The following is a 24,795-nucleotide window of genomic DNA, read 5'->3' as shown; positions in this document are numbered from 1 at the left end:
TGGTGTCTCAGGGCTGGGTCATTCCACTGGGTATCATGGGCCAACCTCCGAAACTCCGTACAATAAACCTCAACTGGCCTTCGCCCTTGCTTAAGGATCGAAATCTGAGCCTCGGCTGAGGCAGTCTTGTCAGGGTCATCATACAACATGCCCAGTGCCGTAAAAAAAGCATCAACACTTTTAAGCGACGGACAGTCAGGCTGCAACCCATATGCCCAGACCTGTAGGTCTCCTTGTAGCAAGGAAATCACTATGCCCACCCGCTGAATCTCCGACCCAGAAGACTGAGGCCTAAGCTGGAAATATAGCTTGCAGCTCTCCTTGAAACAAAAGAACTGCGAGCGATCTCCAGAAAAACGATCCGGGAGATTTACTTTCGGCTCCTTAACCCCTGAAGGTACTGCTGCTGCGGGAGCTCCGCCAGCGGCCTGCGAGGTGTGCATTTTAATGGACAAATCATTAAATTGTCGAGTCAGGACCTGCACCTGATCGACCACCTGTTGCAAAGTATTTTGAGGGGTATGCTCCATATTCCCACAAAATTTCAACAGGAGTATTAGGTTGCTGAATATGTTATGCACACCAGTGCCAGCAGGAATGTACTGGTGTCTGAACGGTGAGGGATGCAAAACAAATGAACTCACAGACAGACTGGGGAATATGACATTACATACACAGAAGGTGATAGGGTAACAAAATAAACACAAAGTGAACAGAGAAGCCCAAAGGCTAAGAAACTGGGTGTCTCCCTAGTATTAGGAATGCTCAGATGGAAAGAAGCAAGATGTAGTGATTTAATACGTAGAGAACCCGAAATGCTGTTGCTAAGGGCAACAGCAAAACCCTAAAGGGTTACCAACGGGTGTGGCAGTAAACTCCTTGGTCAGAGATGGAATAATAGACACAAGGAGAGTCTCCACAATCCTAGTCCTCACTTGCAGTGCACTGGTTCAGCTTACTGCCACTAAACGGACACCTGAACACTTTGCACAGTGAGAAAGGATTTTGGCAGGCAAGTCTGAAAATACAGCCGCAAACTTGCTAGGTTCACACAGAGTAGCAAAAGAACCCCAGCAGGTTAAACGACTGACTCCAGTCTTACTGCTAGGTCTGGATTGGCAGAGTGTAATACCAAATCCCAAGGCCTATTTGCAGTAAGCAACAAACAAATACAAAGTTTACACAGTACTAGCTAGCTTTCAGGAACTGACTAACCAACTAAGATTCAGCAGCATCTGCCTAACCTGAGAAGAGGGTTTATATAGCAGGTGCTGTCCACGCCCCACTCAGACCTCACAGACTGTGAGCACAAAAACCAGCACCGGATCCCCTGCCGTGCACAGAGCCTGTAACCACTGCACAGCAAAAGACCCGAACCGGAGTATCAGCTACGCTCAGGTTACTCCGCTAGCACTTGTCTCCCGGTTGCCATGATGACGTGGCAGCACAGAGCAGGAGACCCTAACACTTCCTCACCATCTGCACCGTGCTATCAAATGATTGGTATTGAACAGAACACTGTCCCTTATCTAGTGCATCATTTACTGATGCCCCTTCTGGGTATGATAGGTGCTGGATGAGGTGGTATTTTCCCTGCGATGGGCTTTAAATTTCTGCTATTAACTGTTGGTGGCACACTTCTTGATATAGGAATCTTGAACCCTTCAGCAAACCCTGTCCACAACAGCTTGGCTTTGTCAGGCTTGGGGTACCTGTACAGCCAGTCCAGGATCCTGCCCAGGTTGACCGGGCTAATTGCTTTTGCTAGGCCCCGCTGCTGCGGGTAGCTTCTGTGCGTAACTAGCCCTTTTTTTTGTTGCCGTTTTTTCCCGAGTGATTCGCGTTGCAGAAATTGCAGGCATGCTTAAACTTGCACTGTGCCCGTGTGCACTGTGACTTGTTGAAGCATTTGAATTCCTGCTTCTGCATGCTAGGCCTCCCCGCACCGGGCGTCTGCCCTGGCAGACCTTTCTCCGCTGAGCCACTTGCTTGCGCTCTGAGCCACTCATCTAGATCCCTGATTCCAAAGTTAATGGGCTTGTCGCCTGCCACATTCCGCCTGAATGCCTCATCATACGTGCGCCACACCGAGCCACCGAACTCTTTGTACGCAGAATAAATAAGATCTGTATACTTTAGCAATCCCATGGCCGCCTCTGGATAGGCCTCCATATAACAGCCCGTGTAGGCAAACATGCCGCTCAACCAGTTCTCTATTGTCTTGTATGAGTCTGATGGCTCGCCCCCCTTTGGCGTGGCCTTCTCTTTGTCCCTCAACCCTGCCACTGTAAGCGAGCAAATATCTATGAACGCTCCTTTCACAAATTCCTTCCTAGTCTCTTTTGGCAAGCGCCTGGCCACTGACCCCAACTCGCATCCTACCGACACCCCTTCCTGCAGGAATCCCCCTGTCTTTTTTTTTTTCACGTGGCCCATCTGGCTACCTGACTCATCTACCCCTGGGTTGCTAGTCTTCTTCTTTTTACTATTTTCCCTCGCTAGCTTCAGCTGCTCCTTTAACACCTTCACTGACTCGTCCTCCTCGGATTCTGAAGAACTACTGTCCTGCGCATTACCCCGCACTGGTGACCTACTACCGCACACACCTGTGAACCTAACAATAGCATTGCTAACCTCCTGCACAACCCCCGCATTAACATTCACAGTATCAACATTGCAATTATTACTGATGTTCTCACCATCCTTGCACGAAGAAGAATCGTCTGTCCCGCTGTTGGTGTCCGCTGCGACTCTTGGATTGCTCTCGCTGGCTGTGGCTTGAGGAAGCTGCACTGCTGTCGCCAAAGCTACGCTGAATGTAGCTCTGGCCATGCCGTTTAACTCCTGTGCCGATCCACTGGGCTTGGTGACGGATGCGGCCGCTCAAGTAACCGCCAAGGTCGCTGCCTGTCGTGCTGCTGTGGTAGCCGCGCTGGGTGCAGCACGGGCCATGCTGCAATTCCCCGGCGGTGCCTGACTAGACCCTAATGGCGCGCTGCCCTGTTGATGCTCCACCCCTTGCGCTGGCTCGGTGCCGTGATGGTGTAGCCGATTGCCATGCAGGTCGCTCCTGCCGCTGCGCAAAAACTGATGAATGTCCTCTCGCATGTCCCTATGATAGTGTCTCTCAGACTGTTCCCAGCAGCAGCCGTGATGCTGCATGCTGAACTCCTGCGGTGATGTAAACACCTAGCAAGCTGCCCCGGCTGGCGACCTCAGCGCCCTTGTGTATCTGTAAGGGGAAGGGCAATGCTGTATGCTCCTGGGGGGGGGGACTGGGGGGAGCTCTGCTGCTGATATAGCAACCCGGATGGTCGATCCTCTTGCTGCCTCCGCCCCCTGCTATACTGGGTCTCAACCGGCTGCCCTCTGTCCCTTGGTGTAAACTGAGGTGGCTGCCCGGCCTTTTTAAACAGTTGCGTGGAGGCAAGATACACCCACACCCCTTGCGAATCTGCCGCCGGGTCTTGCTCGCTGCTGTATTCTTCCGACCCCTGTTGCTGCCCTGCTGACCTGCTTTGATAGACCCCCCTGCTCGCTGGGTATGCTGTGGAGGGGGCAGGTGGCCCTGTCTGTGATGCTGGGGAGCTGGGGATAACAGGCTGCTGTTCATTAAAAGTCTCCTGCTCCTCCCCTCCCACCCCGGGCACATCTGCGTCCCTAGCCCCAGGCCTCTCCTCCACTATCTCTGGGGTGCCACTCACCAATTGCTGCCGCCTGGTGATGCTGGGGGGCTTCCTTGCTTGTCCCTTCCTCCTTGCTGCCTGTGCTCCGTGCTTTACACTGGACCTCTTACTCTTTGGGTCCTGCCGTGGCTGTTCCTCCCTCCGGCCACCACTGTGCTGCACGCTGTCCTGCCCGGCTGCCTCCCGAAAACGCTGGGGCAATGCTCTCCTCCTTGCTGCCCTGGCTTGTGGGATCCCTTGGGCCTCCATGCATGCGGCAAGGCCCTCCTTTGTTCTCCTCGCTGTATGTTGCAGCAGCGTGTTGATCGCTGTCTGTGCTGCCGTTCGACTGCTCCCCCACTCTCCCAGCTTTTAACCCTCTCTGTGCCGCCCCCTCCCCTGCAGCTTCCTACTGGCCGCTTGCTCCCCCAGGTGTGAAAGGGGAGTGTCGGGCATACCTGCCCGTCCTCCCTTTCTCCCGCCGTTGGCCCGCGGGCCGCACGGCGTACCTCCCCCTTAGCCTGCTCTGGCGCCATGTTCAGACGCCTGCGCTCCTGTTTTTTTGTAGACTGAGCGGAGGTTGTGCCATCTTTTTTTTTTAAACCACTCCAAATCAGCTGCCGCAAACAATGGCTTGCTTAATTCCACAAGCTCCTCATTGACGGAAAGGCGTTTGGCCTTATTGGAGTAGTCCTTCGACTTGACTTTCCACAAGCATTCCTTGGATTGTACCAGCTCAAATGAAGCCAGTGACTAAATCCAAATTTTTGTCAAGAGACATATCTGCAAAAAAGGAGGCAGGCAAAAAAATGTTTTAGTTTTATTACTTTGTTAGGTAAAAATGTTGTTGTTTATGGTTAATGTTAAAAAATAAAGTTGGAAATAAATGTGTCATTAATTAGCACCAACAGGTTCTATAAACACTTTGGCACAGCAGTAGCAATGTGGGCCACAATAGGAGTACAGTGTAGGTAATGAGGATGGGCACCAACAGGTTCTATAAACACTTTAGGAGAAGCTGGGACACACAAACAGGATGCACATGTTATGGGGTTTGGGGGGAGGTGGGAAGTGGACAAGCAATACAACCAGAACTGTTTACAAGCAATATTTTGTAGCTAGTGTGATTGGTGCAGATGCTGGGTGCTGGTACTCACTTGCAATCTGATTGTAGTTCGTTTGGAAGAAGGAATCACAAGTAGCAGTGTGCTGTCCCAGTCCGCTGCTGCTGGCGCTGCTGCATGTGTGTGTGGGAGTGTCCAAGTTGCCAGTCTAGAAACTTCTGCGATAAATCACATGCGACCGGATTGCAAGTGCTGAATAGCACTGCAATGTGCACCTATTTCCATGCAATTGCGATCTGCGATCGCGATGGGTGACACACGGGAGCGCGCAATTGCAACAAAAGTACATGCAATTTGACATTTTCATGCTATCCATCTCAGGAACTCGTTGCAATTGCACAAAAACATGCAAGATCGCCCTAGTGTATGGGGCCCTTCAGGGACATCAATGACCCAGCCCTGAGTGCTGGGCTAAAGCAGACGTAATAGGCAGAAGTCAGGTGTAGTCCATGCTGGTAATTAAATCATTAATTATCCGACACCTGGGTACAGAACAGAGTCCAGCCAGCAGCACCTCTTGTAAGAACCAGTACTGTGGCTAATCATTACAGGAGCTCTGGTGAAAGCTGATGGCAGGGAAGCATTTTACTGGAAAACACAGCAAATGAGAGAGTTCCAACATCGTGGCCCCTTTTGAAAGGTGAATTCCAGATGCCTTAATGCTCATCTGCTCTTGGAACTCTGGCAAGGTGGGCATCTCCCGGATCTCTGGCAGACGAGGCCCCCTGTGGGACTGGCAAGAGAGTCCCCAAAACTGCACCTGTACACATGGGGTGCCACATTTCAAATGATGTGGCCGTCGCCATGGGTTATGACAATTCCTCAACATCATGTGTCATGATTGTATGCATTGTGTGTGCCCTGGGTATACTGTGCCCATGGTCCTATGAGTAATAACCCAGCCATGACCATGATTTGAATTATTATAGTTCTCCCAAAATGTATATCTGTGTGGTATGAATTGCTAGTTTCAAAAACTGTCTACATTGTGTAAACTTCTTGCTGGAGTGGCGAGGTGTTAACTAAGAATCTTTTGAAGGTTAAAACATCCTTAGAAATACTGTAGTGTTGGCTTTCCACAGTAGGGGGGCCTTGTTCAAGCCCTTGGATAAAGGCAAGCAGGCTGAAAGAGGGTAAACTATCCATCTTTCATTTTTCTTGCCGTGGGGAATCCAATATCCTACCCAGAAGGTACAGTACAACTTTTAAGCCATGTCCCTTTGAGGTCTCACCTGCCCAACTTCCTGAGTGGCCAAAATAAATTTCTTATGCAGGAGAGATATACGATTTTTAGTGTTCCTGGAGACAACCTAATTTGCATCTACACAGGTCTTGTGAGAACAAAGGATGCAGCCCTTTTCAGCCTGGAAAGGGTGGCAGCTGCTGGAAGAATAGTGGTTATGGGACTATAAAGATCAGAAGCACACACTACTGAGGGTTCAATTTATAAGGGAGTAGCTTTGTGCTAGTAGTGGTCCAATCTCCTGCCTCATGTGGTCTCACCCACACAGATCACTTAAACTTTACAGTAAAAAACGTTAGTGTTGTTTATTACTTTTTATTTACTTGAAGTTTTTATAACTGTTTGTCTTGTTTATTTACCTGTTTTTCTTTGTACTTAACCCTGGAGATAGTTTAATAAATCCTAACAATGTATTAGTATTATCATACCTCCCAACATGACCCTCTCCAGGAGGGACACAATGCTCTGCTTCTGGACTTCTCTCTTAATTTATGATTGCCATCACCTGTGTTGAACAGGTCAATGGATAAGAAAGGTGTTTCAGCACAGGTGATGGCAATCATAAATTAAGAGGGACGTGCAGGAGCAGAGCATTCTGTCCCTCCTGGAGAGGATCATGTTGGGAGGTATGGTATTATCTCTGTGCGCCATGAATTCATGTGCCTAGGGAGGCCCATGCTACAAATGATCTGTTCCTGGACTTTCCTGGTAATGTATGATTGCCATCACCTGTGGTGAGCTAGTTAATTGATAAGAAAGGTGTTTCACCACAGGTGATGGCAATCATACATTACCAGGAAAGTCCAGGAACAGAGCATTTTCTCCCTCATGGAGAGGGTCAGGTAGGCAAGTATGATCTGAGCACAGGCTGGGTCGTGGTGCTGTAACATGGCCACTTAGCAGCAATTGGGCCTGATTCAGAGGTGGGCATTATTGCTGCTGTGACTGCATCCTTTTCAGCAGTGCAACTGTGTCTTTATGCTAATGCCACAGCTTATGGGCTTACTACTGAGACATAGAGCTATTTGCTATAAATGACTGCTTCACTAACATCTGCAAAAATATCCATGCTACTAACTGTAGCATGCTTATCCCCTTTCTGTGCATACTGTAGAATAATGCTGAACATATCTGATCATATAGTCATAAAAATACAGTGATTAATGAAGAAATTCTATGTATTGTATGGTGTATTTTGCTGGTTGTAATTGTGATTTTATTATGGTTTTGTACTTATGTACCGGCTGGTGTGACTTTTCCAGCATATTTATATATAAATATAAGTTGCCCCAATTGTTATTGATCCCCCCTCCCACATCTCCTGGCAGTTCCTCCGACACCTATAGGCATATAACTGCACAGAGGGCATACTTGCCTACCTGACCCCTCCATGAGGGAGAAAATGCTCTGCTCCTGGACTTTCCTGGTAATGTATGATTGCCATCACCTGTGGTGAGCTAGATAATTGGTAAGAAAGGTGTTTCACCACAGGTGATGGCAATCATACATTACCAGGAGAGACCAGGAACAGAGCATTTTCTCCCTCGTGGAGAGGGTCAGGTATGGCAGAGGGGCATGTGTCAGGGGGACTGATCAGCACTTGCAAATATCAGCCAAACTGTGCTGCAGGAGGAACGAAGTTTCCTTTCCCGCAATGTGATTCCATGACACGTGCCCTCCAGAATGCCGGCCGCACGGCAATCTGGGGCGTAATTCCGGTTGTGATGTCGGTGGTCAGTGACCACCACATCACTGGCCTAATTCAGACCTGATCACAGTAGCAAAACAAAAAATCTGTAATGGGCAAACCATGTGCATTACAGGTGGGGTAGATATAACATGTGCAGAGAGAGTTAGATTTGGGTGGGGTGTGTTCAAACTGAAATAAAGCAGCCAGTATTTACCTTGCACAGAAACAAAATCACCTACCCGAATTAACTCTCTGCACCGTTATATTTGCCCCACCTGCAGTGCACATGGGTTTGCCCATTAGAGAACAACTTTGCTGCTGCAATCAGGTCTGAATTAGGCCCAGTGCATACTTCCCAACATGGCAGTCTCCAGGAGGGACAAAATCCTCTGCTCCTGGATGTCTCTTAATGTAGGGTTGCTGGCACCTGTGTTGAACAGGTTAATGGATAAGAAAGGTGTTTCAGCACAGGGGAGGACAATCCTAAATTAAGAGGGAAGTTCAGGAGCAGAGCATGTTGTCCCTCCTTGAGAAGGTAATGAATGAACTCCTGCATCTGATAGCATCACAAACGAGTCTGAGCCAGGCAAGTGGTTAAATGAAGATGGCAATGTTTAGCAATAAAAAAAAAAAATTTGCATTATGATCGCCAAGTGCAGATTTTCCTACAAAAATCCCCACATGTAATTTTACTTTTTGCAATGGGATCAGTCCCATGTATCCCCATAGTCGCCTCCCCATGGGTTACCACCCATTTCACTGAAACAGTAATCTGTCAATGGACATATCAATCCATACTTGCAAAATCTGTTCATAGGCGACAGATTTATTTTTACTGTGCATGCGCAGTATGCAGATATTAATGAGATCTGTTTGCATTTCCACTTGTGTGTAACTCAAAATCAGGGCCAAACACTATAATCTTTCGTTGGTCAATTTGGTCAACTCCAAGCATTGGACTTGTCAAGTCCAATCTAAATCTAAAGGGCCCTACACACTGGCCGATCCGCTGCCGAGCTGCCCGACGGCGGATACGGCCGACGAGCGACCCGGCGGCGGGGGGGGGCAGTGACGGGGGAGTGAAGTTTCTTCACTCCCCCCATCACGCGGCTCCATTGAAGTGCAGGCAAATATGGACGAGATCGTCCATATTGGCCTGCATGCACAGCCGACGGGGGACCAGCGTTGAACGAGCGCGGGGCCGCGCATCGTTCATCGCTGGAGCCTCCACACTGAAAGATATGAACGAGTTCTCGTTCATTTATGAACGAGATCGTTCATATCTTTCAAACAAATCGGCATGTGTGTAGGGCCTATAAATGTATCTGATATGAGGTCTGGTGTCTGAGCAAACCTCTGTGCACTCAGGGACTAATTCAGAGATTTATGTAAATTCAATATTTACATATATCTGAAATGTTTTTAGATCTGCACATGTGTAGATGCTACACTGCGCATGTGCAGAGCTAGTCCTGCAATGTCAGTCTCGGTGCCCCAAAAGTTGCACCAAGATTATTGCTGCTGAAGTTTGACAGAAGTGTTCCAAAAACAGGCATTTTGGCCCATTTTTGGAACTGGTGATTTAGCTGGACATCCTGAGTAACCTGACAAACCTATGTTTCTATCAAGTGGAACAGTCTCCCATCAGAGGTGGTTGAGACTAATACAGCAATTTAAACATGCTTGGGATAGATATAAGGATATCCTTACAAAGAAATATCAAATAAGGTTTGAGGTAACAATATGGTTAAAAAAGGAGCAGACTGGATGGGCCAAGTGGTTCTTATCTGCCGTCACATTCTATGTTGCTGTGCGCCCGCATGTGCAAGGACTGAGACGCCCACTGTCGGCATCTGTACATGCAGTAATGCCAATTGGTGCATCCTTAAACGCCACCATCGGTCTCATCATTGATACTTGCAGCATCCCTATGGCAGGAGCAGGTTCCCCATTTGAGTATTGCCTCCTCTGTGAGCAGTAGAGCGTCTGTGTACGCAGTCACTTTCACCATCATGCCTACAACACTGCCATAACATGTACTACTATCTCCAAGTGTGCACTAAGACACCCCTGTCACTGCCCAAGAATGACACTACATTTTCAATTCACTTCTACCTGCATGCTTCTAAAATGACTACTGCGACTCTGTACAGACAGAATCGGGATGCATGCACAGTCTAATTTACACACATGCGCAGCAGCAAAAAATTGCTCCACTAGGTCCGACATCAGCATTATGTACAAAGCTGAGATACACGCATATCTGAATGCTGCTGCACTTTGAATGCAAACGAACAGAATGGTAGTGCGCCTGTATGCGTATGCCGTCATCATTGTCAACTTACTGTACACCTACAGTACTTACACCTATTTGACGGGGTGAGGGGTGTGTGGGCCACACCTGGGTGTCACCCAACGAGGGGTGACAAGTAAGTAGCAACGATGCAACCTCTGTCGACATCCAAATTAATCCCATTTCCCCCTGCCCCCCCCACACACACACACACACACACACACACACACACACACACACACACACACACACACACACACACACACACACACACACACACACACACACACACACACTAGAGATGAGCGGGTTCGGTTTCTCTGAATCCGAACCCGCACGAACTTCATGTTTTTTTTCACGGGTCCGAGCGACTCGGATCTTCCCGCCTTGCTCGGTTAACCCGAGCGCGCCCGAACGTCATCATGACGCTGTCGGATTCTCGCGAGACTCGGATTCTATATAAGGACTCGAGCCGCGCGTCGCCGCCATTTTCACACGTGCATTGAGATTGATAGGGAGAGGACGTGGCTGGCGTCCTCTCCATTTAGATTAGGAGAGAGAGAGAGAGATTGACATGAGGCTGATACTGTAGAAGAGAGTGCAGAGTTTAGTGACTGACCACAGTGACCACCAGCAGTGCAGTTGTTTTATTTAATATATCCGTTCTCTGCCTGAAAAAAACGGTACACACAGTGACTCAGTCACATACCATATCTGTGTGCACTGCTCAGCCCAGTGTGCTGCATGCCTGCATCATCTATGTATATATTATATATCTGACTGTGCTCAGCTCACACAGCTTATAATTGTGGGGGAGACTGGGGAGCACTGCAGTGCCAGTTATAGGTTATAGCAGGAGCCAGGAGTACAACATACCATATCTGTGTGCACTGCTCAGCCCAGTGTGCTGCATCATCTATGTATATATTATATATCTGACTGTGCTCAGCTCACACAGCTTATAATTGTGGGGGAGACTGGGGAGCACTGCAGTGCCAGTTATAGGTTATAGCAGGAGCCAGGAGTACATATTATATTAAAATTAAACAGTGCACACTTTTGCTGCAGGAGTGCCACTGCCAGTGTGACTGACCAGTGACCTGACCACACTGACCACCAATATAGTTAGTAGTATACTATATTGTGATTGCCTGAAAAAGTTAAACACTCGTCGTGTGACTTCACTTGTGTGGTGTTTTTTTTTTATTCTATAAAAAACTCATTCTGCTGACAGACAGTGTCCAGCAGGTCCGTCATTATATAATATATATACCTGTCCGGCTGCAGTAGTGATATATATATATTTTTTATATCATTATTTATCATCCAGTCGCAGCAGACACAGTACGGTAGTTCACGGCTGTAGCTACCTCTGTGTCGGCACTCGGCAGTCCATCCATAATTGTATACCACCTACCCGTGGTTTTTTTTTCTTTCTTCTTTATACATACATACATACTACTACATCTCTTTATCAACCAGTCTATATTAGCAGCAGACACAGTACAGTACGGTAGTTCACGGCTGTGGCTACCTCTGTGTCGGCACTCGGCAGTCCGTCCATAATTGTATACCACCTAACCGTGGTTTTTTTTTCTTTCTTCTTTATACATACATACTACGACATCTCTTTATCAACCAGTCTATATTAGCAGCAGACACAGTACAGTACGGTAGTTCACGGCTGTGGCTACCTCTGTGTCGGCACTCGGCAGTCCGTCCATAATTGTATACCACCTAACCGTGGTTTTTTTTTCTTTCTTCTTTATACATACATACTACGACATCTCTTTATCAACCAGTCTATATTAGCAGCAGACACAGTACAGTACGGTAGTTCACGGCTGTGGCTACCTCTGTGTCGGCACTCGGCAGTCCATCCATAATTGTATACCACCTACCCGTGGTTTTTTTTCTTTCTTCTTCATACATACATACTACGACATCTCTTTATCAACCAGTCTATATTAGCAGCAGACACAGTACAGTACGGTAGTTCATGGCTGTGGCTACCTCTGTGTCGGCACTCGGCAGTCCGTCCATAATTGTATACCACCTAACCGTGGTTTTTTTTTCTTTCTTCTTCATACATACATACTACGACATCTCTTTATCAACCAGTCTATATTAGCAGCAGACACAGTACAGTACGGTAGTTCACGGCTGTGGCTACCTCTGTGTCGGCACTCGGCAGTCCATCCATAATTGTATACTAGTATCCATCCATCTCCATTGTTTACCTGAGGTGCCTTTTAGTTGTGCCTATTAAAATATGGAGAACAAAAATGTTGAGGTTCCAAAATTAGGGAAAGATCAAGATCCACTTCCACCTCGTGCTGAAGCTGCTGCCACTAGTCATGGCCGAGACGATGAAATGCCAGCAACGTCGTCTGCCAAGGCCGATGCCCAATGTCATAGTACAGAGCATGTCAAATCCAAAACACCAAATATCAGTAAAAAAAGGACTCCAAAACCTAAAATAAAATTGTCGGAGGAGAAGCGTAAACTTGCCAATATGCCATTTACCACACGGAGTGGCAAGGAACGGCTGAGGCCCTGGCCTATGTTCATGGCTAGTGGTTCAGCTTCACATGAGGATGGAAGCACTCAGCCTCTCGCTAGAAAAATGAAAAGACTCAAGCTGGCAAAAGCACAGCAAAGAACTGTGCATTCTTCGAAATCCCAAATCCACAAGGAGAGTCCAATTGTGTCGGTTGCGATGCCTGACCTTCCCAACACTGGACGTGAAGAGCATACGCCTTCCACCATTTGCACGCCCCCTGCAAGTGCTGGAAGGAGCACCCGCAGTCCAGTTCCTGATAGTCAGATTGAAGATGTCAGTGTTGAAGTACACCAGGATGAGGAGGATATGGGTGTTGCTGGCGCTGGGGAGGAAATTGACCAGGAGGATTCTGATGGTGAGGTGGTTTGTTTAAGTCAGGCACCCGGGGAGACACCTGTTGTCGGTGGGAGGAATATGGCCGTTGACATGCCAGGTGAAAATACCCAAAAAAATCAGCTCTTCGGTGTGGAGGTATTTCAACAGAAATGCGGACAACAGGTGTCAAGCCGTGTGTTCCCTTTGTCAAGCTGTAATAAGTAGGGGTAAGGACGTTAACCACCTCGGAACATCCTCCCTTATACGTCACCTGCAGCGCATTCATAATAAGACAGTGACAAGTTCAAAAACTTTGGGTGACAGCGGAAGCAGTCCACTGACCAGTAAATCCCTTCCTCTTGTAACCAAGCTCACGCAAACCACCCCACCAACTCCCTCAGTGTCAATTTCCTCCTTCCCCAGGAATGCCAATAGTCCTGCAGGCCATGTCACTGGCAATTCTGACGATTCCTCTCCTGCCTGGGATTCCTCCGATGCATCCTTGCGTGTAACGCCTACTGCTGCTGGCGCTGCTGTTGTTGCTGCTGGGAGTCGATGGTCATCCCAGAGGGGAAGTCGTAAGCCCACTTGTACTACTTCCAGTAAGCAATTGACTGTTCAACAGTCCTTTGCGAGGAAGATGAAATATCACAGCAGTCATCCTGCTGCAAAGCGGATAACTGAGGCCTTGACAACTATGTTGGTGTTAGACGTGCGTCCGGTATCCGCCGTTAGTTCACAGGGAACTAGACAATTTATTGAGGCAGTGTGCCCCCGTTACCAAATACCATCTAGGTTCCACTTCTCTAGGCAGGCGATACCGAGAATGTACACGGACGTCAGAAAAAGACTCACCAGTGTCCTAAAAAATGCAGTTGTACCCAATGTCCACTTAACCACGGACATGTGGACAAGTGGAGCAGGGCAGGGTCAGGACTATATGACTGTGACAGCCCACTGGGTAGATGTATGGACTCCCGCCGCAAGAACAGCAGCGGCGGCACCAGTAGCAGCATCTCGCAAACGCCAACTCTTTCCTAGGCAGGCTACGCTTTGTATCACCGGTTTCCAGAATACGCACACAGCTGAAAACCTCTTACGGCAACTGAGGAAGATCATCGCGGAATGGCTTACCCCAATTGGACTCTCCTGTGGATTTGTGGCATCGGACAACGCCAGCAATATTGTGTGTGCATTAAATATGGGCAAATTCCAGCACGTCCCATGTTTTGCACATTCCTTGAATTTGGTGGTGCAGAATTATTTAAAAAACGACAGGGGCGTGCAAGAGGTGCTGTCGGTGGCCAGAAAAATTGCGGGACACTTTCGGCGTACAGGCACCACGTACAGAAGACTGGAGCACCACCAAAAACTACTGAACCTGCCCTGCCATCATCTGAAGCAAGAAGTGGTAACGAGGTGGAATTCAACCCTCTATATGCTTCAGAGGTTGGACTAGCAGCAAAAGGCCATTCAAGCCTATACAATTGAGCACGACATAGGAGGTGGAATGCACCTGTCTCAAGCGCAGTGGAGAATGATTTCAACGTTGTGCAAGGTTCTGATGCCCTTTGAACTTGCCACACGTGAAGTCAGTTCAGACACTGCCAGCCTGAGTCAGGTCATTCCCCTCATCAGGCTTTTGCAGAAGAAGCTGGAGACATTGAAGGAGGAGCTAACACGGAGCGATTCCGCTAGGCATGTGGGACTTGTGGATGGAGCCCTTAATTCGCTTAACAAGGATTCACGGGTGGTCAATCTGTTGAAATCAGAGCACTACATTTTGGCCACCGTGCTCGATCCTAGATTTAAAGCCTACCTTGGATCTCTCTTTCCGGCAGACACAAGTCTGCTGGGGTTGAAAGACCTGCTGGTGAGAAAATTGTCAAGTCAAGCGGAACGCGACCTGTCAACATCTCCTCCTTCACATTCTCCCGCAACTGGGGGTGCGAGGAAAAGGCTCAGAATTCCGAGCCCACCCGCTGGCGGTGATGCAGGGCAGTCTGGAGCGACTGCTGATGCTGACATCTGGTCCGGACTGAAGGACCTGACAACGATTACGGACATGTCGTCTACTGTCACTGCATATGATTCTCTCACCATTGAAAGAATGGTGGAGGATTATATGAGTGACCGCATCCAAGTAGGCACGTCACACAGTCCATACTTATACTGGCAGGAAAAAGAGGCAATTTGGAGGCCATTGCACAAACTGGCTTTATTCTACCTAAGTTGCCCTCCCACAAGTGTGTACTCCGAAAGAGTGTTTAGTGCCGCCGCTCACCTTGTCAGCAATCGGCGTACGAGGTTACATCCAGAAAATGTGGAGAAGATGATGTTCATTAAAATGAATTATAATCAATTCCTCCGCGGAGACATTGACCAGCAGCAATTGCCTCCACAAAGTACACAGGGAGCTGAGATGGTGGATTCCAGTGGGGACGAATTGATAATCTGTGAGGAGGGGGATGTACACGGTGATATATCGGAGGGTGATGATGAGGTGGACATCTTGCCTCTGTAGAGCCAGTTTGTGCAAGGAGAGATTAATTGCTTCTTTTTTTGGGGGGGGTCCAAACCAACCCGTCATATCAGTCACAGTCGTGTGGCAGACCCTGTCACTGAAATGATGGGTTGGTTAAAGTGTGCATGTCCTGTTTTGTTTATACAACATAAGGGTGGGTGGGAGGGCCCAAGGACAATTCCATCTTGCACCTCTTTTTTCTTTTATTTTTCTTTGCGTCATGTGCTGTTGGGGAGGGTTTTTTGGAAGGGACATCCTGCGTGACACTGCAGTGCCACTCCTAAATGGGCCCGGTGTTTGTGTCGGCCACTAGGGTCGCTAATCTTACTCACACAGTCAGCTACCTCATTGCGCCTCTTTTTTTCTTTGCGTCATGTGCTGATTGGGGAGGGTTTTTTGGAAGGGACATCCTGCGTGACACTGCAGTGCCACTCCTAAATGGGCCCGGTGTTTGTGTCGGCCACTAGGGTCGCTAATCTTACTCACACAGTCAGCTACCTCATTGCGCCTCTTTTTTTCTTTGCGTCATGTGCTGATTGGGGAGGGTTTTTTGGAAGGGACATCCTGCGTGACACTGCAGTGCCACTCCTAAATGGGCCCGGTGTTTGTGTCGGCCACTAGGGTCGCTAATCTTACTCACACAGTCAGCTACCTCATTGCGCCTCTTTTTTTCTTTGCGTCATGTGCTGATTGGGGAGGGTTTTTTGGAAGGGACATCCTGCGTGACACTGCAGTGCCACTCCTAAATGGGCCCGGTGTTTGTGTCGGCCACTAGGGTCGCTTATCTTACTCACACAGTCAGCTACCTCATTGCGCCTCTTTTTTTCTTTGCGTCATGTGCTGATTGGGGAGGGTTTTTTGGAAGGGACATCCTGCGTGACACTGCAGTGCCACTCCTAAATGGGCCCGGTGTTTGTGTCGGCCACTAGGGTCGCTAATCTTACTCACACAGTCAGCTACCTCATTGCGCCTCTTTTTTTCTTTGCGTCATGTGCTGATTGGGGAGGGTTTTTTGGAAGGGACATCCTGCGTGACACTGCAGTGCCACTCCTAGATGGGCCAGGTGTTTGTGTCGGCCACTAGTGTCGCTTAGCTTAGTCATCCAGCGACCTTGGTGCAAATTTTAGGACTAAAAATAATATTGTGAGGTGTGAGGTATTCAGAATAGACTGAAAATGAGTGGAAATTATGGTTTTTGAGGTTAATAATAATATGGGATCAAAATGACCCCCAAATTCTATGATTTAAGCTGTTTTTTAGTGTTATTTTAAAAAAACACCCGAATCCAAAACACACCCGAATCCGACAAAAAAAATTCGGTGAGGTTTTGCCAAAACGCGGTCTAACCCAAAACACGGCCGCGGAACCGAACCCAAAACCAAAACACAAAACCCGAAAAATTTCAGGCGCTCATCTCACACACACACACACACACACACACACAAACCCTTAACCCTCCTCTGATCCATCATTGACAAAATGCCTCTTCCACAGCATTCCCCTGCACCTTTCCATCATACCAATCCATTTCCAGTACTTAGAGCCTCATTCTGATTTGGGAATAAAGAAAGAATGAGCAATTAACTGCATCTGGACAATATATGTTGCAATGCAAGGGGTCCAAATACAGTACATACATTTTTTTGGCATGTTGGGTAAATATTGGCTTCTTTTGCATGTAGCCCACAAATGCTGTAAAGCATTATATTTACACTGCAATTTAGATAACCGTTTAGACACATCGGGGTAAATTTACTAAGATTCGTTTTGTTACCGATTTGGAGAGAGAATCATCACGAATGACATCGAAAGTGTAAAACTGCAACTTTTTGAATTGATTACGACTAATTTACTAAGCTGTCGTATTTGTATTTTTAGTGTTGTCCGATGTCGATGTCATTCGTATTTTTTTTGATGTGTAATGCGGCCGATTTTGTGGTTTTGCGGCCGTGTTAGTGTTTTTTTACGACTGCGTCACATGTCTGTTACGGCAGTGTTTTTCCGTTTCCGGCCACGTTTTTTTCCTAAGTTTCGTTTTTGTCACTCGTCCGTGATTGGTTGTATTCGTGATGGAGGAGTGTCTGTGCACATTACTATAAAAACGCCCCAAACCGTCCGCACCTCGTGGGTTTAGCTAGTGGAGAGGAGAGAGGAAGGTGTATTAGGAGTTGGTGAGTTTGGTGGATTTTTTGGTGGATTTGGAGCAGAGTTTTGCGATTGTTGAGTGCTGTACTGTGTGTGTAAGTAGTCTTGTCATACTTGTTGTGTAGTTTTTTCGAAGTTTGTCTACTTTTTTGTCTTTGTTTTTTTTTCAAGTCTATTGTCATTGTTTGTGAGTGAGTGTGTGTGTGTTGGGTGTGTAGTGGTAGTGGAGGAGTGTGTTTTCTGTTTTATTTTCTCAGTGTTTTGTGTAGTTTGTGGGGATTATGTCTCAGTCAGAGGTCAGTGTGGTGGAGGAGGTTAGTGAGAGGGAGGAGGTGAGTGAGGTGGAGGAGGTGAGTGAGAGGGAGGAGGTGAGTGAGAGGGAGGAGGTGAGTGAGAGGGAGGAGGTGAGTGAGGGGGAGGAGGTTAGTGAGAGGGAGGAGGTTAGTGAGGAGGAGGAGGGGGTGCCTGTTGCAGCGTTCTCCAGTGATAGTGATGGTGCTGTGGCTCCGCAGCCACACACCACTACCAAGACTGGGCGCAATGTGAAGTTCAGCTATGCTGAAAAGTAAACATGGCTTTGGTGCGTGAGCTGATGAGGCATCATCGCCAATTGTTTGGGCAGGATGCTGCCAAGGTGTCCTCACGTAGGAAGTCTGTCCTGTGGGGCAAAGTTATTGCAGCAGTCAATAGTGAGGGTGTGGTGAGGCGGACTGAGGACACGTGTAGAAAAAGATTTTATGACTTCAAGCGCCGTGTCAAGGCCAAGATGGCCAAGGAGGCCAAATCAGCCCGCCAAACCGGGGGTGGACACCCTTTCCGTGCCACTTTTCGTGATTGGGAGGAGCCTGTGGGGTCACTTATTCCTGCAGAAGTGGTGTCAGCGACTCATGTCCGGGATTCGGACCGTCCAAGGCAGGATGGTGAGTTTTAATTTAAATTTGTTGGCTCTTGTTTTTTTTTAAATGTTAATGCTGCTAATTGTTACTGTGTTTTTAAATATGCTAACATTGTGTTGGTAATGTCGTGCAGGCCTGTGCAACCTGTAGCTGTAAATGTGTTTCAAAACTACAAGTCCCATCATGCATTGCCCGAGTTTTGTTATTAGTGAATGTGAAATCTGTTGCAGTGCATGCTGGTATGTGTAGTTATAATACATAATCAGAGATCTTGCTTGGCCCTGTTTTTTAAAATGGCATGTTTTTTTTTTTTTTTTTTTAAAGATTAAATTTTGACATTTTTTATAAGGTTTTTATGTTTGTGTGAAATTTAATATTATAATTCTCTGCAATATATTGTGCCGAATTAAGCTATGTTTCTGGATTATTTAGTGCAACACCATCTTAATTTAACAATACACACCCAATTAATTAATCCAGAATAGCTTAAACATAAAATAGTTAACTTAACATTAGGTGCAAGATGTTTACATTACAATAATGATTTTCAGATAACAATGAGTATTCAAAGTATGGTCATAATGTTTTTTACAATTTTCAACAGTACGCCAGAGAAGCGCCACAGACAGGCCACAGCCAACTGATGAAGCTGCTGGGAATGCAGGTAAGAAATCAGTGTAGTCACATATTCTGCAAACACATAGAACCACAAAATATTAATGTTGCTATTTTCACATAGGTTCTTCTTCTGCAAGCCGCCCTCCTCTAAGGCGGCCATCACAGGGCTGTGTGACTGTAACTAGGAGGCCTAGTAAGACGCGGCGTGTGGAGTCGGAATCTGCGCCTCCTTCTTCACCACCCAGGCGGCGCATCTCGGCAGTCTTGCCCCAGCCACCACAGTCAATTTTGGCTAGTCCCCGAAATGATGAGCCACGATCACCTCAGCTGTCTGGTGAGTAAAAACTTAAACGAAATACATTCAAACATTTAGACACAGTACATTTACTATGATGTGAGCTCAATTTGAGATGGCATGTTTCCCGTAGCAACCAATCATATTCCAGGTATTATCTTCTTGAAGGTGCAAAATAAATGCTTTAAAAATTCTTATTGGTTGCTATGGGCCACATCTCATTTTAAATAGAACACCCATCTTACTAAATTGAACCCACAGACGTGCACAGAAAATGAATAGCGGGTTTCTCACCGGACTTAACCCCCCCCCCCCTCCACAGCATTATAGTGTTCTCACACCTCCCCTGTCCGGGATGTAGACTGCTTACCTGATGCGCTCCTCTGGTCCGTCCAGGTGAGAAGTCTATATCCAGGACAGGGGAGGTGAGCGAAGACTATAATGCTGTGGAGGGGGGGAAGTTCGGTGCGGAACCCGCCAGTCAGTCTCTGCGCACGCCTGTTATGGCACATATGTGTTTGTAAAGGAAAGATTCCTAGTTTATAAAAACACACCTCAAATAAAAAATTAAAAAAATTATTATTAAGTATGGAATGTTTAGGACAAGCAAAGATATTTAATTATAACTAAACAGTGCCTGTTGGCCACCCCATACAGAACCAACCTTCATGGGAGACGATGACCAGCAGGAACCAGACCAACAGGCAACCTATACACTGCAACTTACGCCCGTTGTTCCTACCCAGCCAACCCAGCCGCAGGATATGCCCCAAGCCTCCTTAAGTCCACAATTGATACCAACTCCACCCCAGCAACAAATGTCCGCAGACCTTTTGGTCCAGTTGGGCAACACAACAGTTCAAAAACACTGCCTGCCTGAACACACACACACACACACACACACACACACAACACCTTGCCAGTCTGCCCCATCATCTTCCGCGCATTAGTCGGAACTCGGGCAGACTGATTGTTCAGGTAGGCAGAATTGCTACATCGATGGAGCAAATCAGGGCGGACAATACGCAAATGCTGGCAAATTTGACGCGCATCATCGATGAGCAACAGCGGCATCAACAAGCCCTGATACAAGTGATCCAACACAATCAGGTAGTGAATGAGACTTTGTCTAGGATTGTGGCCAGCCACACTGCCAGTAATAATCAACTGAATGCCAGTATACATAACTTGAGCCAAAGCATCACTCTGATGTCAGCACAACATCTCAGCTCCAGCTCAGGAACGACTACCCCTAGCCAGACCCCAGTTACCTCCCCTGTTCGACGATCATCCAGAACACGGGCCAGCGACCATGCTCAAACCTCGGCACCCAGCACACAAAAGAAAAAATAATGATTCTGACATGACATTTGTGTAACACAATAAAAATTTAACTATTGTCTTCACAAAAAATCCTGTGTCCGTGTCAAACATTGTAAAACACGCTATGTGTGTATGGTTTAATGGGGTAATGAGTGTCAATGTTTTTATACAAATAAAAAAAAAAAAAAAAAACACACCAGTATAAAGAACAAACAATACTGTGTTCTAAGACCTACCAGAAGCAACACTTAGACATAGACGTGTATGTATTTTTCAACTCACCTGTTTCAAAAATTTAGAAAAGGTTGGCTGGGAAATACCAATGACGTCGCCTGTCACAGCCTGGAAGCTGCCAGTAGCCATAAAGTGCAACACAGCCAGGAGTTTGTGCAAGCCTGAGACAGAGCGTGAGCGTGCTGTCTCAGGATCTAGTCCCAGTTTGACAAGGTCATACAGACGGAAAATGTTGGATGTTTTTAGGGGAAACATCTGTCCCCTAAACAAACGTGGCTGGCGCAGCCTCCGCGGCACCTGTTCAACCTGCTGACCATGTTCACTTACCTGGGCCAGATTTCTGGAAGAGTCATGGAGCACTCTCAGGTATCCCCCAACAAACAAAAAATCTGTTGCACACACCACAGCAGCCATTTCAGAGTGAGAGATATTCAAAATGTTCCTGGGACCCTTTTATAGGGCCAAACATTCAGGTGTGAGTAATGGATAATTGACTACACATGTAAACACGCTTCTCAAAAGCAGGGCTGTTTTTTTTTAGGACTTTTTTACGAAATGTATTTTTTCACGGCCGCAAATGCATTTTCACGGTAGACATTACAAATACGAATGGTTAGTAAATGACCGAGATTCATATCTAAACAGCCGCGTTTTGACCGATGGTGTATTCATTCGTATTTTTAAACTTCAACTTCCCAAAAAATACGAATGCACTCCATCACTGCCGTGATTTCAGTTTAGTAAATTACCGAGATGACACTTTGAAGAAAAAACGGCATCTCGGTCAAAATCGGGACCTTAGTAAATATACCCCATCCTGTCTCAAATCTAAATATTCTCTGTACATTTTAAATGTGCCCCACCTGCAGTGCAAAACAAAACGTAGTCTTAGGCACTGTACTGAACAGTGCTGATACAATAATGCAGGGGTGGCCAAACAGTCGATCGCGGACATGCGACCAGTCGATCGCGATCCGCCGCCCAGCCACCCGAAGCCGCGCCTCTCCTGCCTGCCGCTCTGCCTCCTCAGTCTGGTCTGCGGCAGTGACGGCCGAGTGTATAGCTCAAATCAGGTGCCGGTTCGTTAGCCAATGAGAGCTCGCGGACCGGCACTTGATTTGAGCCATACACGCTGCCGTCACCGCCGGAGATCAGACTGAGGAGGCAGAGCGGCAGACAGGAGAAGCGCGCACTGCGCTCTCCACACACCAACGGTGAGCTCTTCTATGGGGGCATATCTGGCATTGTGGGCATATAGCTCAGTGGGGGCATATCTGGCACTGTGGGGTCATATGTGGCACTGGCGGCATATCTGGCTCTGTGGGCACATGGCACTGTGGGGGCATATCTGTATCTGGCACTGTGGGGGCATATCTGGCACTGTGGGCACATGGCACTGTGAGGGCATATCTGGCACTGTGGGCACATGGCACTGTGGGGGGCATATCTGGCACTGTGGGGGGCATATCTGGCACTGTGGGGGGCATATCTGGCACTGTGGGGGGCATATCTGGCACTGTGGGCACATGGCACTGTGGGGGCATATCTGGCACTGTGGGGGCATATCTGTAATCTGGTGCTGTGGGGGCATATCTGGCACTGTGGGGTCATATGTGGCACTGGGGGCATATCTGGCTCTGCGGGCACATGGCACTGTGGGGGCATATCTGTAATCTGGCGCTGTGGGGGCATATCTGTATCTGGCACTGTGGGAGCATATCTGGCACTGTGGGCACATGGCACTGTGAGGGCATTTCTGGCACTGTGGGGGCATATCTGGCACTGTGGGGGCATATCTGTAATCTGGCACTGTGGGGGCATATCTGGCACTGTGGGCACATGACACTGTGGGGGCATATCTGTATCTGGCACTGTGGGCACATGGCACTGTGGGGGCATGTGTATCTGGCACTGTGGGGGCATATGTGTTTGAGGTTTTTACCTGTGGGGGCCAATGTGTTATTTCATGTGAGGCAGTCATTACACTCTGCGCAGCAAGGCTACGTCCCTTTTTTTAGTTATACCACGTCCACTTTTTGTTATACCACGCCCACTTTGTTATACCATGCCCATTTTTTTGCTATTATTCCTCCTAGGTAGATCACAAAAGCTTTTTAGCTTTCACAGTAGATCACCGACTCCAAAAGTCTGGCTGCCCCTGCAATAATGTATATCAGCAGCCACCTGGGAAAGAGGATTGTCAACTTCTTAAAAGAAAAGCACAATGTATATAATATCCAGGAAGAGCTTAATAATACATATGTCAAACTGTGTGTGTGTGTGTGTGTGTGTGTGTGTGTGTGTGTGTGTGTGTGTGTATGTATATATATATGTATATATATAATCACTTAACAGACATAAAATACCATGGCATTTACGTTTAGAGCAGCCCCTCTATTATGCGTTCCACCGGCTTGAGCCGCTGGAGCGCATGGGACTTCCGGTTTCCGGCTCGTGGAGTGCTGTGCGCTCCCGGCGCGGCCACCTCGGTAAGAGTGTGCAGACACGTTCATGGAACGTTTCTCATTTAGTCCACTAAGCTAGCAGTGACCTGGGTTTTGTGAGCATTAAAAGTTTAAGGACGTTTTATGACTATATTAACGCCGCTCGCATCCGCCCGAGGTACTTCCGGGTTGAGGGGTATATATACTTCCTGTATAGACCTGTCTTGTGTATGCAGCCCTGGCACATGCGGTGTTCCATTGGAGTTTGTAAGTAATTATTTTGGGTTTGTCACACTGGTGAATATTGATAATCTATTAGTTTACATATTGGGATTTATCTTTGTAGCTATGGAACACACCTGTGAGATCGTCTAGCCGGGTGCTGCCCTATGAGTATCACTTTGGACATATAGGTATTTATTGGATTTTGATTATGATTTATTGTGCATACACAAATGTATAGACATACATAGTTAAAACATGGCTGTTCTTTGATTATAGCATCTGTCGGTTTTTTTTTTTTTTTTATGGAGACCATGCACATACTGTATTCTCTTGCGCATAGTGTTAGATTATCCAGGTACATAGCATTACTGGAGTGTGCTGATTGAGGTGAGGGTGTACGGGCCTTGCATGTACACTAAGTGATAGTGATATTCACAGGGTGACATTGCATACTTTTTTGAGCACTCACTTTTCAGCTATTTGCTCTGATATATGGGTTTCCATTGTTAAACATTGTGTGAAGTATTATTTTTGAAACCAGTGTTGTCACCATGATTGTTATATATTGGGACCTGAGAGGTTCAGTCATGTTTTTGTTCTATTTTTTCTAGATATACTTTTTAACAATTATGAACTGCTATACTAAGAATGGATTTGATGATTCATGTATGGCCCTTCTTGAAAAATTGGATCGAAACGTCGAAATCTGTGAGGCTACAATAAAATACTGATTTGAAGAAACATTTGCTCCAAAAACCAGCTGTCCTCTGGATCAGTACCTCTATAGCAGTGACTCTGCTCCTCACCTCTGTGGTGCTGCCAGCGACAACTGGAGGACGCCCCATGGAGCTCCGTTTCGGGGGACGGACACCCCCCCCCCTATGTACACTGCACCCCCACCATATACTGCCCCTATATACACTGCACCCCCATCCTATTCCACATTCTGCACCCCCAACATATACTGCACCTATATACACACTGCAACCCCATACTCCTCCATATAGTGCTCCCTGTATACAGGACACCCCCTTCTCCATATACTGCATACTCTGCATCCCTCTTCCATATACCCCGGTTAATTGCCATTTCCGGACTGGGCAACAAGTACCTTCAGTAACCAGGAAACGGATGTAGGAACCACCAGATGGTCCTCAGGCACTCAGAGTGGAGGCATCGGGAACAAGTGCAGCCACTT

The 24,795-nt window shown here is 47.3% G+C and overlaps 1 long non-coding RNA gene across 1 annotated transcript; it reads left to right on the top strand.

Moving 5' to 3' along the window:
- The first annotated feature begins 5,331 nt into the window (after nt 1-5,331).
- On the top strand, nt 5,332-24,304 carry LOC135051015 (uncharacterized). Its single transcript, XR_010241991.1, has 3 exons — nt 5,332-5,478; nt 23,719-23,785; nt 24,209-24,304. It is a non-coding gene; the product is annotated as an uncharacterized LOC135051015 (long non-coding RNA).
- Nucleotides 24,305-24,795: the final 491 nt, after the last annotated feature.

Source organism: Pseudophryne corroboree, chromosome 2, assembly GCF_028390025.1.
Source record: "Pseudophryne corroboree isolate aPseCor3 chromosome 2, aPseCor3.hap2, whole genome shotgun sequence".
Lineage (NCBI taxonomy): Eukaryota > Metazoa > Chordata > Amphibia > Anura > Myobatrachidae > Pseudophryne > Pseudophryne corroboree.
The sequence above is the reverse complement of the archived record's forward strand: the minus strand, read 5'-3'. Positions and strand labels throughout refer to the sequence as shown.